Here is a 17,999-nt window from a genome sequence, read left to right on the forward strand (position 1 = left end):
ACACGCGCACAAAAAGCTCGGTACATGATCGTTTTTCAGACGAACCATTGTTTCCCGTACTGAACGCTGTGGCGTCTTCGTGTGCCCACAGTGTAAAAATTAGGGAGGGTACTTTTTTGCATATGCAGAGCGCAATTATGACTTGCAACACAGTACCAGCGTGCCTCACCTGGACACATCTCTGTTGTGCTTTGTGAAACAGTCGGTGCAAATAATCTGTGCGCATAGTGCTGGCTCATAAATTAGTGGAAACCATCTAGAGCTGGTAATGAAACAGCACATGACTTTAAATGGCTACTATACTTTACAGCTAGCGCAACACATGGATAATTGTTGATCACTGGGAGAGGCCTTCGTTCTGCAGTAGACAGAAATGCAGTCTGATGATGATGATAATAATTTTCCTAATTTTCCTATATTTAGCTACTTCCTTCTTGAGCCGTTGGGTATGTGGCACTAGGTCGATGACCATTTGTACCACTGTGGTGTGGTGTGCCATGCGGCAGAAGGGGTGTAGAATTCTTAAATGTATTAGATATGTGTTGCACTTGTGATGCACCTTCCATCATCATTCTTTCTTCAGCATATATAATACGTGGCCTTGATGGTCGTCACATCGCTTTGTCGACGCCTCAAACTGCGCATTCGTTTAACTTTAGGTTACATGTTGGTATAGTGCGTGAACGGCATAGCGCATTAATGCAGTCATTACGTAATATAAACTTTGCGATCTCCTAGGTGCATAAACTAGAATAGTCCATGAGAATACACATTGCATAGGCGGACAATGAAGACCGCTGTAGGCATCGCATCTAGCTGTATAGCACCTAATAATTATTCGCTTGAGTAAACATCAAATCCGTATATATATATATATATATATATATATATATATATATATATTCTAATAGACAAGAAGAGGCAACATCCGTTCCACGGGCCGGCTGTACTATGACCTCTTTCTTTCCCCCCTCTTCCCTCTCGTGCCATGCAAGCCTGCGCCCCACAATACAGTTCTGCCTCGTGAACTCTGATCGCTGGAATATATATATATATATATATATATATATATCTGTTGTAACGCCTTGGTTGAGGCGAAAGGAAGAAGAGGAGGACGACGGATCTTTTTGAGGTCCAGAGAGCCGACCGAAACCGGTGCTGGTCTGTTTTCCTAGACTCTCATCCATAATCTGTAAATAAACATGCCTCATTCGTAACAGTTCTGTGGTGGAGGTGCTGGGTAGTCAACCAAGGCGTTACAATATATTCAACATGTGCGTAGGACCTGCAAAAAGTTCTGCAACAGGATTAGCACTCTCGCACAGCCTCGCATCGCCCGGCAATCTTAGCAGCCAGAGGCCACAGCCATTGGGCCCCTGTTGGGGGTTGGGAGAAGGAATTGGATACCTCAATCTCCGTTATGAAATTAACTGTCATTGGTTATTATTCTATTATGTAGGACAAAGTTCGCCTCATGGCAACAGTAATTTCATGTGTCGGACAAGACACTCACCAAGGGCTCACCTTTTTTGAAATTTTATTTGATGCTAGTGAGGCGACATCATACATAAAACAAGGTTTTCGGCAAGGAGAAGACAAACGAGCGTGGAATGTCAATAGCAGAAAACCAACAAATTCTGGCTTTTCCCAGGCAGGTGTTAAGATAAGGAGCGCGCCAAACGTCGCGCACGCTTCAAGTTCACCCACCCTTTTCAGACTGGCGAGACTTCGAAGCTCACCTGCGCTTGTGCTTATGGTTTTTCAAACGCACCCTTTTAAAAAGAAAAAAATATATAACCGGAGTACAATATCTAGCCGGAGTAAGAAGTGCTCGGCTGCTAAACGGAGGAATAGTTTGAAAATTAACTTTTTATTTATTTTTTATTTACTTATTGCCCGAAGCTACGCTAGGACTAAAAGAAAAGCTGTAGTAGAGGAGTTCACTAAAGGTGTGCGCCATCCCGGATTCTTTCGCGGGCAGCAAAAGCCGAGTACAGAAGCGTTTTCGCATACCGCTCCCGCAAGAATGCAGTCGTAGCAGCTGCAAATCGAATACATTTACCTTGTGTCGGACCTTGAGTGAAATCTGAGTCTCGTATGTTGCGAATCGCCTATGCATGCTTCTTTCAAAGGACTTCTAAAAAAATTCGCACTTTCGCCCGAAAGGCGAAGCATCGACTGCGATAGCAAATTAGTAGACAGCTATACGATGTAAGGATAGTAGTTTTATCAGCCGCATAAAGTTGTAAATATTCGCTTGTTAACTAAATAAACAAGCACGGTGTCAGGCGCGCACAGGTAAACAAGAACAAATCTGGCTCGATGACCGCGGAAACTCGTGAAAACGCTGGAGTGAGAAAGCGCGCCAGCGGCAGCTGAGCAAATTGACCTTAGCATGGGCTCTCGCTTCGGCGCGAACTAAAGGTCGAAAGCGCAGCGCACACGAAGCTACCGGCACTCGGCGAATGTACTCCGTACCCATCACGGATCGCTTTGATGATGAGGCCCCCGCGGGCACACACTTCGTCCGCATTGCAGATCGCTTTCAAGATAGCTCTGTGAGCAGCAGCCGCGGGAGCAGAACGCACCCCCCCCCCCCCCTCCTGTATCCGTCGCCTCCTCCCCGTGCCTCGCACGTGAACGTGTGCGCTTCCGGCCGCCTTCCTCTCAGGCTGACGCCAGATTTAGATGCGGTTGCCGGCTCACCCTCGCACGCTTTCGCTCGCACACACAACGCATGGTGCGCGGCGCCGAATTTATCGCCGTTTGACTATATACCGAACCTCACGGCGACGACGTCGACGATAGCAACGGCGACGACGATGGCAAAAATGCGCTTGGAGTGTCCATTGTCCATATAATTGCTATCGCAATAAAAATTAATTGATCTCGCCGCAAGGTAAAAGTGTTTGTGTTGCCCGATATGTCGAAACATTGTTAGCGATACCAAATCATTCGGCAATTACACGAAGTAAAGTTTGTATTTTTATCGGCCGTGTAAATTGCTGTAACAGTTACTTGCTAACTAAAGTAACAAGCGCGTGTCACGCACGCTCAGGAAACATGAATAGATCTCCCTAGATTACCGCGAACACTTATCCTCGCAACGTTGGCGGTATAAAGAGCGGCGTCAGTGGCAAGCGAACACTCCGTGCTGATTCTCGTTGCAATGTGGCTCCGAAACTTGCGATTATCTGACATATAACGCTAGGCGCGCGGGAACAGGGCGCACCCGAAGCCACCTCCCCCTCCCACCTAGCGTGCGCGAGAAGACGGCGTGCACCAAGCCGCCATATTTCTCGCCTGACCTTCGCACGGTCTCTCGCGCACGGCTAGCGGCCGCAATGTTATCGCAATTGGACGTTATACGAAACCTCACGCAGGCATAAGGGAAATCGTACGAGGGTGAGCCGAAAAGGATGGACGTGTCCGTCGTAGGATGTGACGTGATCAAGCGTGCGAAAGACGGAGCGGTGGGAAAGCGCGCAGCCGTGCGCTTGAAGTATTTTCATCGGCGGAAGTATTTAAACTAGGAGAGACGAGTTGAAACGAAGGACCCTTGCGTCATTCTTTCATTCACGTTAGGTTAACTGCCTCACAGTGCAATGCTGACAAGGGGAAGGGGAGCGGGCGCTGAAGATGCACGTGTTTCAATGGTAGCGTTTTTGCGGCAGACATGCGTTTCATAAAGTTTTGTATTAAAATTGCTGGGAACTAAATCTGGTGCGGCAATGTTTCAGCTACCACAGAAATCAGGGTTAGTGCTTGAATTGGTCCGATCTTGTTGCTTTTTGATTCACACGTTCTTGCGATATAGCATTCATCGCCCCTATCTTTCCGAATTTCCTAGCACTCATACTTTTCTGAACACGGCGAGGCAGTTATTATCTATGCACATGCGTAAACATTAAGAATTATGGCATTACTAACGCAACATGTTCATAGAACCTATCGATTTGTGAAGTTACAAAGCCGTTCGATGCGAAAGAAGAATATTTTGCTAATCCACACAGACTGAACTGCTATGCTTACAGTTCCCATAGACCATAGTGCTACAGTTCCATCTGGTGATTCTTGTAGGAAGCTGTACCTTTTCTTTCCGCAAGAAGACATAAGTGCCCGCACCCGTATTCGATATCTTGTCGGGGTTGGAAGTTAATCACAGATCGGTAGGGTGACTGGCATTAGGGGCCCACGGTAAAACCACATATGGGGCAGTGCAGGTTGACATGGGTTGGGCCTCTTTTGAAGTCAGAGAAGCAAAGAGAAAAATCTGTTTTCAAGAAAGACTCAAGCTTCAAGACAGGGATCAACATAAAAGGGCGGGTAAAGTGCGCAGATACTTGTACCTCAAAAGCGTAGACACGGAAGGGAAGAAGAGGTCAACAAACTGGCAAACAAGTACAGGAGAATTAAAAGTGCAAATAGACAACCGAAAACAAATATAGAAAATCAAACAGACAATGAAAGAGACAAACAACCAAATAAAACATCAAAAAGAGTGAGAAAAGCTAGACAATGTGCAAGGGATGGAAACAAAATACACCATGGAGATTAACGAGAATGGCAGGAAGGAGATTAGAAGGGAAAATCTGAACGATGACACAAAGGGCCTTGCTATTTGAGGCTCGAGCCAAAAATATACCGGAGCAAAGATTCCCAACATGATGATGCATGTCTTTGCTGTTGTTAAAATCCGGAGATCACTCAGCACATCCTGATGGAATGCGAAGGGATTCACCGAAGCGAGACCCGTAAGAACGTACTATCGCGCTGAATACGAGTTGTAACACGGGCACGCACGCGTCAGTTCTCCCACTAATGAAGAATTACAAGTGCCACTTTTCTTGTAAACAGGGTACTACTAGTAATCTGAATGGTGTTCAGCTGTTTTTTTTTTTTTTTTTTGTGTAGGCGCGGCTTTGCCGCAATATGGGCACCGTATGGCAAATGGCAGCGCCTACACATACAAAAAAAAAACTGGAACAAAAAATCACATTCTCGTGTCGCAACTCACACTGAACGCTATAGAGCACCTCCCAGAAATGTTGGGATTTAAAGTAAATGGAAGCATTAGCCGGTCAGCGGACGAACTACGCAAGAGACGCTTTGAGTTTTGGCGGAAAAAAAGTTCACAAAAGATATTGATAGGACCGGAATCGTTATAGTTATAGGTAGCTGTACTAGGTAGATATCGAAGTTTCCAGGAAGAGAAAAGAGGTTACGTAGATGTATACAAAATGCTAGACTGAAAATCATGTATAGCCTACCGGATTAGTTCATGCAGGATAGGTGAATATTTGTCGATAGGATAGGTGAATAGGATAGGTGAATAACCTCTTATTTCGAAGAGAATGCCAATAAATCATCACCATCATCACCCTGATCATCTTTATTATCATCATATAACTTTCCTCCAAAAGCTAAAGAAAGGTCAGCCTAACAAAATAAGTATTTAGGTAATATCTGCTTTATGGGCAACTTTAATATGTAGTTTTGGTGTCACACCTAAGTTTTCAATCTATATACATCCCATGGCGTAGCCACAGCAAGTTGTGGTCGTGTGTAACAATAACATGGGTGTCCGAGCTCTCGTACTCGTGTAGAATGCACGAATTTAACGGGATACCAATTTTTTAGCCGCGTTGAGCTTTTATGTCTCCGACGCATAGCTTTACGATATGAAGTACTCACGCGCACAAAGATACTGAGCGGAGGTTCAACACGTTTGGGTCCAAAGTACCACCGCCCATGAAACTTCTATCGGGAAACTGTACCATGACAGCATGACAACTCCAATGCCACAGACGGATATCTTACATATCCGTCTCCTTGATTACCTTCTTTAAAGAACCTATGACTTTCAGAGTTAGCGGATCACTCAGGAAACTTTGCTGTTCGTTTTCTCAGTAAGTAACTGGAGAACCTACAGAGAGATACGCTCATGACATACAATGAAATTACAAAATACATTACATTAGATGGAAACGACATGGGGAGGAGGGAGTTTGCACCCCCTCACATTAGACTAAATAGAGTACAAGCAGTTTAACATAGGCAATTACAAACACAGTCATATTATTCACCTGCACAAATGAAGACATGGTATAACAATGAAGACATGAATAACATATCCAAAGCATGCAGAAAGGAGATATGCACACTTGAACATATGCCCTGGGAGTGGGGGTCGCTCGGCCCTGGCATTTCCCGGGATTTGTTTTCACGAATGGTTAAATCCCACTATCATATCCCTCAAGTCCTGGCGGTCCAGTACGCCCGTGATAGGGCTAGGAGGTCCCAACATGAGGCTAGCCAGTCAGGTGGCAACACCCTGTACAGGACCTGAATAAAGTTTTTTTTTCCATTCATCCACCCATCTCAGTAAGTGGAATGAATGTTTTACACTTTACGCTGAAGCGTCTGTGTCGTTTGTGCTCACTTTCAACGCTATTGTAATAGCAGTTTGATAGTCATCTCTGAAACTATCAAAATAAAAAGTGTGACTCCAGTAAACGCAGGAAACGCCCATGACTGGTGGGTTGAGTGGTGTCCGCAGAAGAGCGCCGAGTGTTATCATGCACAAAAATTTGGCTTTGCGTCGCTATATAAAGCCACAACTGCCTCATGCGATTAATGAACTCGGTTTTATATGTGTGAGGAATGCCGTAATAGGTATACACGGCGTTTCACTTAACTTGGGCCAAACATTAAAGATATGCAAATGCTATGTATCTGGACAGAACCAAGGTTATGTTGTTTGCCGTCGCTTGGAGTTGCTCAGATTATTTTTTGTATTCTACCTAATCAGATAATTAGTCCTAACTAATTATGCCACTTCTCAATTATTGTAATTGGGTGAAAAATGTCAATGAGAAACTTGTAGAGCAACATCAGAAACTCCCGATACAGCTTTCTGTTTCTCAATACGTGCAACATAAGTGTTTTTCCTAGCGTGAAAGACGCTCGCGAATACACGCAAAATGCCTCGAGTGGCCAGACGCGCGGCAATATTGAGTGTATTCGAGGGTGTCTTTCATGCTCGCAAAAACTTTTATGTAGCACGTATTGAGCAACAGAAAGCTGTATCGACAGTTTTGCATGTTGCTATACAATTTTCTCATGGACACTTTCCGCCTAATTATAATAATTGAGAAATTGAATAATTGATTAAGGCTAATTATCTAGTTAGGAGGAATGCAAAAAATAATCTGATGACCTCCAAGCGACGGCAAACAACCTAACCTTAGTTCTGTGCAGCTATATAGCATTTGCATATTTTTAATCTTTGGCCCAAGTGGAGTGGAAAAGCATTATGTACTGCTGTTCTACATTTTGGCAGATCCCACACCTCATGCTTTTGAAAAAAAAAATATATGCATGAGAGTCCTAGCCGCTGCTGCTACGTTTGCGACCTCGATTATTAGGCATGAAAAATGTGCTCGAGTGGCAGCGCCAGTGAACGTAAAATACGCATTTGTGATGACCGAGAGCGTAACCGAGTTTTCTTTTTCATTTGCTATGGGAGTAATCACTAACTGCAACATCCCCGTGGGGTTCTAAATATGGATTTTGTAAGAAGTTGGACAGTTTAATAAAGCTTGTTCTTGGGCGAGCTGGTTCATAATATTCAATAAAAGATACTGCGCCAGAGAGAGACATTAACGAGAAGGTACTGAACCGGATAAGCGCACTATTTGTGTTTGTTCCTGTCGATACACTCTCATCCCTGGTCCGTCTTTGGCGTAAGCAAGTGGTGAGATATCGAGGTTTACGGTGTCGTCATGAAGCAACGTGTAAACATATAATATGTACAACATTTAGATTTATTTAATGTCATTTGAAACATAAAGTATAAAATCGTCAGGTCGGTTTTTTTGTCGTTCAGTCTATTTCGGAGCTTTCTAAATGAAAACCATGTGATAGAAAGAATTAGTACTTTTTTGTGCATAGACGACTTTATAGTCGAATCATGGGCGCCACCACCTTGGGCTGTTACACAAACAATTTCTTAGTTTTATGAGAAGTTAAGTCACGTATCACGGTCATGAAACGTTGAAAGCATTTATACAACTGTTTTCATGCTTGCGAATCGGCTGTAGTGCCGTAAACTTCGTTGTTAAAACCGAAAACAGAAGCGTTATCAGCCCAATATGGCGGCACCTAAGCGCTTCCTTAAAATGGTCTGCACTACAACGTAGTTCATATTGCGCCGTTGCATGAACTTCACTCGTAGGAAGTGATTGTCTGGTTTTCATGCAAACCAGCCCGTGCATTGATTTGAAAGCAGCACCATACTGATCTACAGGCCGTCGAGAGGCCAACGCGTTTATTTTCGCCACTGATTCCGCATGCTTGTTGCATCGCAACTGCACTATTTCCTCTTCCCCTTCCCCATTATTGCAGCCACGATGTAACTGATGGGGGCAGCAATATACCTCAGGTGGTACTTTATATAAGCGTTATCTCCATCTACCCCTTTCAAAGATACATTTTAATAAAGAACCGATATCAATGTTTCTCTGAACTGGCCCCCCACCGCGGTTTACAGCCCAGAGGGTTGCGGGATCCGGCACGGCGTAGTCTCAGGGCGTCAAAAGCCGAGCCGCTTGGGAGACGGTGTTTTCATGCCTGAGAGCTGAGAAATGGCGAAGGCCGGTGCGATACCGCATGTCGACGTGCTCGCGAGTAAAGCACGGCGTACGCCCTACGCAGTTCAAGTTTGCTACATTGTAGGCAACGGGGCACGACATACCAAGGCCGGTGAGAAATGGATAGCGAGTTCTGCTTTAATCCCTCTCCGTTTTTTCTTTCTATCTATCTTTACTGCACTTGCTTCTTGCTTTTATGCCTGGGGATTCCGTGGACACCTGCGTCGACCGGGAGCAGCAACTGTGTTCCGCGCAACGAAGAGATCAGGACGCGCTTAAGTGAACCCGGTTTTGCTTCTCCGGTTTTACGTATCGGTGCCCGCTTTTTGGCTGGATCACCGCTGGCGCGGCTATTAGCCGCAGCGGATTGGAATGAAGTCCTCGAGAATGCTAAGTGCTGGCGCGGAAGAAAACGTGCTGGAGAAAGAAAAAAACGAGAACCGCGGTCGTTTCCCTGCGTAAGCCGGGCTTTTTATCCGACGCGATAAGCAAGGCGTCTTTAATAGCAGCGCGAGCAGTTGGTTCACGGTCGCCTCTTGGCCTGTAGCCAAAGCAGATTTAGTCTTTTCGACCGAGAGGTTCTTAGCTCTAAGCGTGATTTTTGTAACTCGACTAGTTGTAACAACTTACAAGCCGTTTGAGCTAGCCCTAGGCAACTGCCTCCTGATTGTTACGTACAATTTAACGATACTGATGACTTATAACGGTGCCACCTGACAGTTTATGATTTTTGGAAACCCTATCGTGCTACTTATTTCGCATCTGCTCAGTTGTATACCGTAACTGTAATACAAAATCTGACATCTGAAAGGCTAGCAGTGTAGTTTGCACCAGAAATAAAGCAACATATCGAATAACGCGATTCCATTTATCAAAGAAAAAAATGCTGCTAGATGTTGTGCCTGCTTATATCATAGAGTCGTGCGAACAAACGTCGCCTTGGAAAATTCAATGGGAGCTTGTGGGTGGCAAAACAAAATTGACTGCTAACACAGCAACTTTATAATTGGGGACCGTAGATTAATTAAAGTAAATTGTATGTGTGCGTGTGTGTGTGTCTCCCATAACGTCCAATAACTGCTTTGTGGGACGCCGTAATAGGAGACTCGGGATAATATGAATGACCCGGGCTTCTTCACGGGGGGGGAGGAGGGGGCTTAACGTCCCATAAGTGCTTGTGGAGCGCCGCAATAGGAGCCCCGGGAAAATTTGAAGGACCGGGGCTTCTTTAACGGGCACTTAAATTGAACTAAACGAGCGTTTTTGCAAGCCATCCTCATCGAATGGCAGCCGCTGCGGCGAGCAATCGCACCCACATGCTCGTACTCAACCACAAGGCAGCATAACCACAGAGTCACTTAGACCAATCGGGACTATATAGAGCAAGTATGCATAAATTGCAATGGGTGAGTAAACCTATCGTCTTTACTGCTGTGGACGTCTTGGAGGATTCAGAATGTTCAGGAAGGCAGAGAATGTAGCGTACTGTAATAAATGAACCCAATTCAGAAACTGTAATAAGTAACGGTGGCGTAACAAAGGACTGCTATTTTATGTCTTGCTCTGCCAGCAAGCTACTGCCTTTTCCTTTTCTCTTCGACTATAGCCGCTTTCCTGTTCATTCAAAGCGAGCGCCTGTAAGCGAAAGTTTGCCCTCCTTCACTCCTGCGTCTTTTCATACAAGCCGCAGATTCTGTCTCGGTTTACTTGACTGCTCCAACTCTGCTTTTACTTCCTCGTCACATCTCTGCCTGGATGACCCCAAACACGTTCCGCGAGTCGACGAACTTCACAGAGACATCCTGTGCAAATCACAAGTACGACAGTGACCTCTGCCGTACAAATCGCAACGGTAGATTATTATCACTAGTCCCAATATTTACACACCGTCCACCACCTAATTCTCTTAACCTCTACACTTTCAACTAATGATGACAACAGTCCGAACTTGGGGTCGCCGTACGAAATACCGCAAACACATCGATTACTGCTGAGTACCACATGAAATTGCTGAGAAGGTGAGGCGTCGATGTAGTAGAACACCTTTTATTAAGATAGACCCATCCGTGTGAATTATTTTAAATCTGGTAATACAATGCAACAGGCGTAGATGGCGTAGCTTTTGGGTGCTTCCATGTTGCGATTACATTTAAATACAACCTGCTCGCAAGAGAAGTTTCCCCTTGCTCGTCATTTTTTTTTTTTTTTTTTGGCGTAGAGACTCTTGAAAAAAACTAAATGCTCGCGCTTGAAAGAAGAGGAATAGGGGTGCTATTTTGATGCTGACACACACTGCATACTTTTTATTGTGAACAGACCAATAAAGTGAAGGGACGACTGGGAAGGCAGTGTGTCCTTCCCTTCATTTTTTCCTCTATATCCGACTCTCTGGCTTCGTGCAATTGCTGGAGGGTGGGTGATAAGTGCCATTAAGTGCTTCTTTTGCAGGCATTCTGAAAAGTGGATGCATTTGTCACACTTCGGCGAGCGGAGTGCGCAACCAGTTCAATGCCTTAGCACCTTCTTTGAGGGGGAATGGAGCCCGTAATCAGAAGGAAAAGGTGTCGGAGTGACTGATGCAGATTCCTGTGGGAGCTGCAGATAGCTGTTTTAAATGATCGCGAGCGTGCTTATCTGGGAGTACTGGAGGCGCCACGGAGGCTAATACAAGGGAGGGAACAAAAATATAGCTTTAGAGAATGTCTCTCAAGTGTTTTGGTGTGCATGTCCGATAAGGTAGGTAGGTGCACGCTTCATGCAAGGGTTTATATTTACTACAGATGTAGCTATGGCATCCCACAGGCGGTAATGGCTGCCTTGGAATGCAGTTGATCGCAATGTAGAAGTCAACGCCGCATGTGCAAGAAACACCAATATTCAATAACAAAGGTACGCGTTAGCGAATACCTACAGATGCTTATGGAGAAAAGAAATGGAGATGTTAACAAGAAAAGCGTCTGGTTGACTACCTTCCAATGGGGGAAGGGAATAGATTGTGCATAGGAAGGCAAGAAATGATAAAAGAAACCTATAAAGAGACATAAAGAAGGAAACAAAAATATCGAAATGCACTATGCAGTGAATGCTTGCACGCCCGCTAATGACGCCAAATAATCAATGACGCTAACACACGCCAGCCTCCCTTAAGAAGCCCAAAGAGCGCATTCATTGCTTTGTGGACCAGCGAGCCACGCGGAGGTTGTTTCAGTAGCGCCTGCACGGACGGCGGTCGATCGGTCATTCGCGGAAATGCGTTGGGGAGTCTTTGTAAATGCAAATGCCAATGCGCCCTTGTAAATGAAATCGATAACTGTGGCACGATAGGTGGTCGTTGTTCTCTTCGCTGGCCCCACACATAGAAGGCATGACTATTTCAGATAGCAATTAGTGTTGCGTGCTAATTTGAATGAGAAATTCGCCTCCCCCCTCCCCTCCACCACATTGTCATTGATAAAGTTAAGTGTTGTGTTGTGATATTAATAAACAAAATTGGGATGTTACGTGCCACAATTCAATCTGAATATAAGGCGTTGCCTCGAGAGGGAACGCATCAGTTACCGAAACTTATATTTCTTTATCAGCGAGGAAAAGTTCATCCACGGCATGGGGCGGGGCGGTGACGCAGTCATCAGACTCGTATTGCACTGGGCGTGTTTGTTACTTCATTGCGCATATGTGGTCAACTTCTTAGTATTGAAGCCTCTGACGGAAATAGAATTTAACTGAAAGTTTGCGCGCTCCTTCGTGTACGATACACTATCATTCTTGTCTGTCTTTGGCGTAGCCTCTTAGGCATTATGAACCAACTCACCCAACAGCTATATGTTTCTTGCACACACCAAACGTTTCATGCCGCAGGACAAACTTTGAAATAAGAAAATAGAAAATGTTCAATCATCAAACGGAGAGTGCAGAACAGTACAAGCCTACAGGATGACATCTGAGATTCGCGACACTGCGATAAAGGTTGCCCGAATGGCTGGCCTCCAAGCTTCGCTTGGCTGAAGCGTGACCACGTTGCATGGCTCTGTTCAAGCCGAGGTCTCCGCATGAAAGTCTGCGGCCCTCGTGATTCCTCCTTGACGGGCTCCGTTTTGCAGCTGTACATCGTCACCCATGCATCTGACTGAACGGAGAACAGGCAAGTTAGCCACGTCACCGATAACTGGGACCATCCCTTAAGAAGAATTTGCCAGGTTGTGGGGCACAGAGTGACAACATTTCTTGAGTGTAGTGAAGAGTAGCATTCAGATGAACACCACTCTTGACAATAATATGAATACCTTAATATTTAACATAATTGGCTTTCGTTAAGCAGAAGAATGTGTAAATTTGGTGGCAATAGCAATGACGAGGTACCATATTTAAGGAGTAGGCGACATGCGGTTACGAAATTACTGATTTCCATTAATAAATGGTTTCGGAATTCAAGGATCAATCAATGGGATGCTCGTAGTTAGGAGAGGGTAAATACCGCTATGATAATAAATGCACCTTAACACATCTGGCTCATCCACAACGAAGGCTTAATGGGATACTCGTAGTTAGGAGAGAGTAAATACCGCTATGACAAGAAATGCAGGTTAACGCATCTGGCTTATCCACAAAGAAGGCTTCCCTACATATCTCACCGCACGTACAATAGCCACACATAACAGGTCAATCGGACTGCAGGCCCGCACTAAATCATTCTCTAAAACAATACTTTCGAGAGTAGTCAAATACTGGAACGGCCTTTCCCACGATCGTAGATCTACCATTGTGTAATATTACATATTACATCCTGTGTCCTTTTTGAAATGTTATTTCGCCATTGCCTGCTGGTATAAATTGTGTCTCCGTGTCCACCCTACACAATATGTCTCTATTTCTTTTCTGGGCCTTAGATGACTTCAAGCAACTTGTTCGTAGCTTTTATTTCTTCGGCCGACTCCCTTACTGAGTTGGACGAATAAAGCACATGGCTCACTTATAATGCTCCCAGAGTGTTCAAGTGTGCCCAAACCAAGGCGGGGATGGTGTTGTAATTGCTAAAAGATTGATAGGAAGGGTTATAGAGGCGGACAGATGCATTAGCTCCTTAAAGTTTTGCATTGTTTGATTTCCTTGTTTTCTGCTCAGGTTCAGTCTTTTTCGCATCATCAACTATGTGGTGCGCAAAGCAACGGAATACAATGTTCTTGTTTGAACGCAGCTCTCTTACGGCATGCGCCACAAGTAAGGTTTTATTGTTTTAATTCGCGACACATCTGCTTAAGAGCCCGTGGCGAGAATTGTGCAACCACATCCTCTTTCGTCCTCTCCCCACTCACACTACCCTCTCCCCATTTTACCCGTTTAATGGCTGCTCAGCATTCAGAAATGCTTAGGCACAGAAGCCACTTGAGAAAAAGCACGGTAATATATTTCGGTACCCTCAACAAACTCCACGACTCATGAAAACGTTAAATAATGAAATGAACCCATCCTGTCAGGAAACGCACGTTCCTCCATTCAGCATACGAAGTTGAACGTAGGGAGGCGTGTCCCTGTTACACACCTCGTACACCGTCGAAATACAGGGACCACCACACCCGCCTCGGCGATTCACCGCTCGCTACCGGCGCCATTGAGACTCGCCAAAAGTGCACTGCCTGATAAAGAAAGGAAGCACACAAACTGCGCACCCCACCCCATCGTTTAGCACCAATTTGTACGGTATGCCACTTCTTGCCGCCGTCGCGCCGCACCTAAAACAATTTCCAGAGAAAGTTCAAATTTCTATGCACTGACCCATACGTACGACTCTTCCAAACGTTTCGCATTCATGTCCGCAAAAACACGTCGATAAGCCGTCTCTTAATCACTGCCGTAAACTGAACACGCATACAATTTTCCTGTACCGACATTGGCAAACAAAAAACAAGCGTCGTTGCCTTAGGCACAAAGCAAATTAACTTCCCCTCAAACGCATCGAAAGGGCTACACGGATCACTGCGTTCAGGTACAGCTTCGACTTTCGATACGTAGTTAAACTTATTCAGGGAAGCCGGAGAGGCTTGGCGGCGTGGCGCGCTTGTCAGTTGGCTGCTCGCGCAATTGAGTTTATTGTGCTTACTTTCTTTGCTTCTGAACTTGTTTTGCTCTTTCCACTGCCGCCACGCGGGAACGAGCTCCATTAATCACCAGAAAACCCGGCGGGTGGTCTCTGTCGGTTGGAACGCCCCCTGACGCTATTTACGGGAACCTTCGCGCGCCTTCTCTGGCTCTACCTGGATGCAGCGTTCCGGAATTCGTCACTACATACGCACTCTGTACTTGTCGCAGATCGCGCCTTCTGATGTGAAAAGATGTGAAATTTTGAAACAGCGTAATCTCGAACTGCCAGCTGAGATATTGGCGGTTGAGTGTCACGTTTTGTGTTCTGCTCCAGAGGCAAGCTCCGTAGGTCGTGTGAACAGACTACGCCACAAAAAAAAAAAAGAAAACAAGGAACAAGACCACGGAACATTTCCATGCAACTGTCGTTAATCACGCCGCTTACTCTACAAGATGCTGGCAAATTTAGGAGCTTTCCCGCGGACGTTCTTTGTTTTTGATATTTTGTGCACCTTCCTTGAAGTTCGATGTCTCACGGTGCCGAGGTGACACGTGAATGGCACGATGGTCTCCCAAGTCGGTAAACACAGGGTTGTTCACAGGGCGTTGACACCGTGCTCATTGATTTCTATCGAGCGCACCGGTAATGGTGTATAATGACAGTGACGGAACAGTGCACGCGGTGGCATACGCGATCAGCTTTTGACAGTGGAGGCGAGAGAGAATCGTACACGACAGCCCCTGTTGCATGCATGCGTGCAGGCACGGTGGTCCAAGCGTATATTTCTTGCACTTAGGTTTGCTTTAATTTTAAGTACTGTAAGCAAACGTGCATCCCCATTGACGGGTGATCGAGAAATAGCTTTTCGGGTCTACTATTTACGTTAAGAGTTGCGGAGCTCAAAACCGGAATGGCAATGTGGAAATCAAAGTACATATGTTGTTCTTTTTTCTAAAGGATACCAATTATGTCTGATCGCAAGAAACAGGAAAACGCATTCGCTAGTTTGCTGAACTGCATAAGCAGAAACGGAAAAGGCAGCACAAATTCTGTGAAATACACCTGAGCAATTACAGGTCGGGGCCGAAAGTAAGTTAACTTGCCCTGACATAAAACGTCCGAAGATCCTCCTTTTTATTACCACTCATTCATTTTCGTGACTTGATTTAAGCATCGCTGCACAATCTGATGCACATTATAGCACCAGTAAGAAACGAAAGGTAAGGAGGACAAAACAGTGCTGTTGTGGTGGTCTTCTATATGTCTTGCCTTTTTTATCCGCTAATAAGCATGAAGTGATCTATAAAGAACTCCCACCCATGTGTTCAGCAACTATATCAACATTAATAAAAAATTCAGCAAAGCTCCTGTTTTCAGCTTTTCACTTACGATAGATATCATTATGTTGAGTGATTCGCGGAGACAAACCCGTATTCACCCCTTTTCTTGGCAAATCCTATAAAATGTGAACTATTTAGTTCATTGGGGAAGATGTGTTCTTCGGTAACGGACAATTCACATCAATAGTGGATTCAGGAGATATTTTCAGAAGGACACAGGCCGCGCGGCCCATTCCGGTTGCGTTATGCGTTCTCACTGTAATTTGGTTTCAGTAATCCATCGACGACGGAAATTGGGCAGCGCGAAGTAATTGGTGATCTTATCACGCTAGTTCAGCCGACTCACCATGGCTGGGAAGCTGTGATTAAGACATTTTAAGCCCTTTCTAATGGCGTGCAGAGATAATATGCAGTGCCAATGAGGCCAGCATAGCGCCGTGAGTAAATCCCCCAGAATAATTAATGCCTATGCGCATAGACGTATATCTTGATCGACGGGCTGGTCCGTTAATTGGGTGTTCTAGTCCCGTAGCCAATAAAAATATCAAGTGTCGTGGCACAGAGTCGATGGGCACGTAGAACGAGTTCATCGTGAGGCGGGCCCATTTTCTTCAGCTTCTCATTGCTTATGCCTCACAATGAAGCTCTAAAGCTGCGATCCAGCCATGACGTCATGACTACTACAAATCACGTTGATAGTCTGTACTCCTTGGACTTAAAGAATATATAGTTTTCTCTTAACTTGCAGTGGCAGAGCATTGCTAAAATGTGCGGCTTACGGATGCGTAGAATCCGGCGCACAGGATATGAGAAAATCTGCGAACGCTAAGCCAATGAACGAATAATCCTAATATGTTGACCCGCGAATGTGAGGCCGATGAGGAGAATAATTCTGGTACCATGCATCCCATTTGAAGCAGCTGTTGCTGAAGAACATCAGCATAAACTGCGTTTACACGCCTGTTTTTATAAGCTCATAGCAGCCTCCCACTCGGCAATTTTCATACTTGACGTTACACTCAGCGGTAGCTCAGCTGTAGAGACGTTTCTTTGGTAGAGTACAGCGTCCTGGGTTTGATTATCGGTCATGGCGGCTGAATGTTGATGACCGCGGAGCGTACACTCTCGTGAACCGTGCTTTGTGTGTAGTTTAAAAAAACCCAGGTAGTCTAAATTATTCCTGCGCAATGGCAACACAACTAGTGTTGCTTTGGTATCTTAAAACCACTATTTAGCATAATTTATGGTAATTTATTTCATTGCTCAATGTTGCTGCTGCTCAAAAGTCAGCCGGTTGTGTTCCGCCGCTTCCAGCTCCTTAAGCAAAGCACAAATGAAAATTCGAGTAGCGTCAACCTGCGCGAGTTGCTGGTGCAATACACGATGGGTACATATACGTAGATTTCTCGCGGTCTCACTATATATTTTAAGCCGTTGTCCTTGCCTCTCAAGCCAGCGCGAATGAATGTGTGACCACGCTCTCTGTGAGCTTTCACACACTGCAGTCTTATCACACCAAACTTTGTAAAGTTGTAGCCATAGTAACCTGCAAATTCATTCATGTCACAAACCGCCAATATAAACACGTTACCTGTGACAGAGATGACTGATTCTCTGAAAAGTAAGTTACATATTCTCCCTGCATTGCAATATTTGTTTTCTTTTTGAACTCTTTAAGCTTTAACATTGTATGCCATGTTTCTGGGACACACACACAATCAAGCATTTTTGTCCGTGCCCTAACTTTGGTAAGATGACGAAAAAGAATGATGTACACCCGTGAGCAGAACTATACATACGACAGGGTCTCCGAAAAAGTAAATTTCTTCGTAATTAACAACCATAAACTGGAATTGATAAGCACACTGAAAAGTTCGCAATGCCAAGTTTCGAATGCAGTCCTCAATTTCAAGTTGCGTTCCCAGGCAG

Source organism: Dermacentor silvarum, chromosome 9, assembly GCF_013339745.2.
Source record: "Dermacentor silvarum isolate Dsil-2018 chromosome 9, BIME_Dsil_1.4, whole genome shotgun sequence".
Lineage (NCBI taxonomy): Eukaryota > Metazoa > Arthropoda > Arachnida > Ixodida > Ixodidae > Dermacentor > Dermacentor silvarum.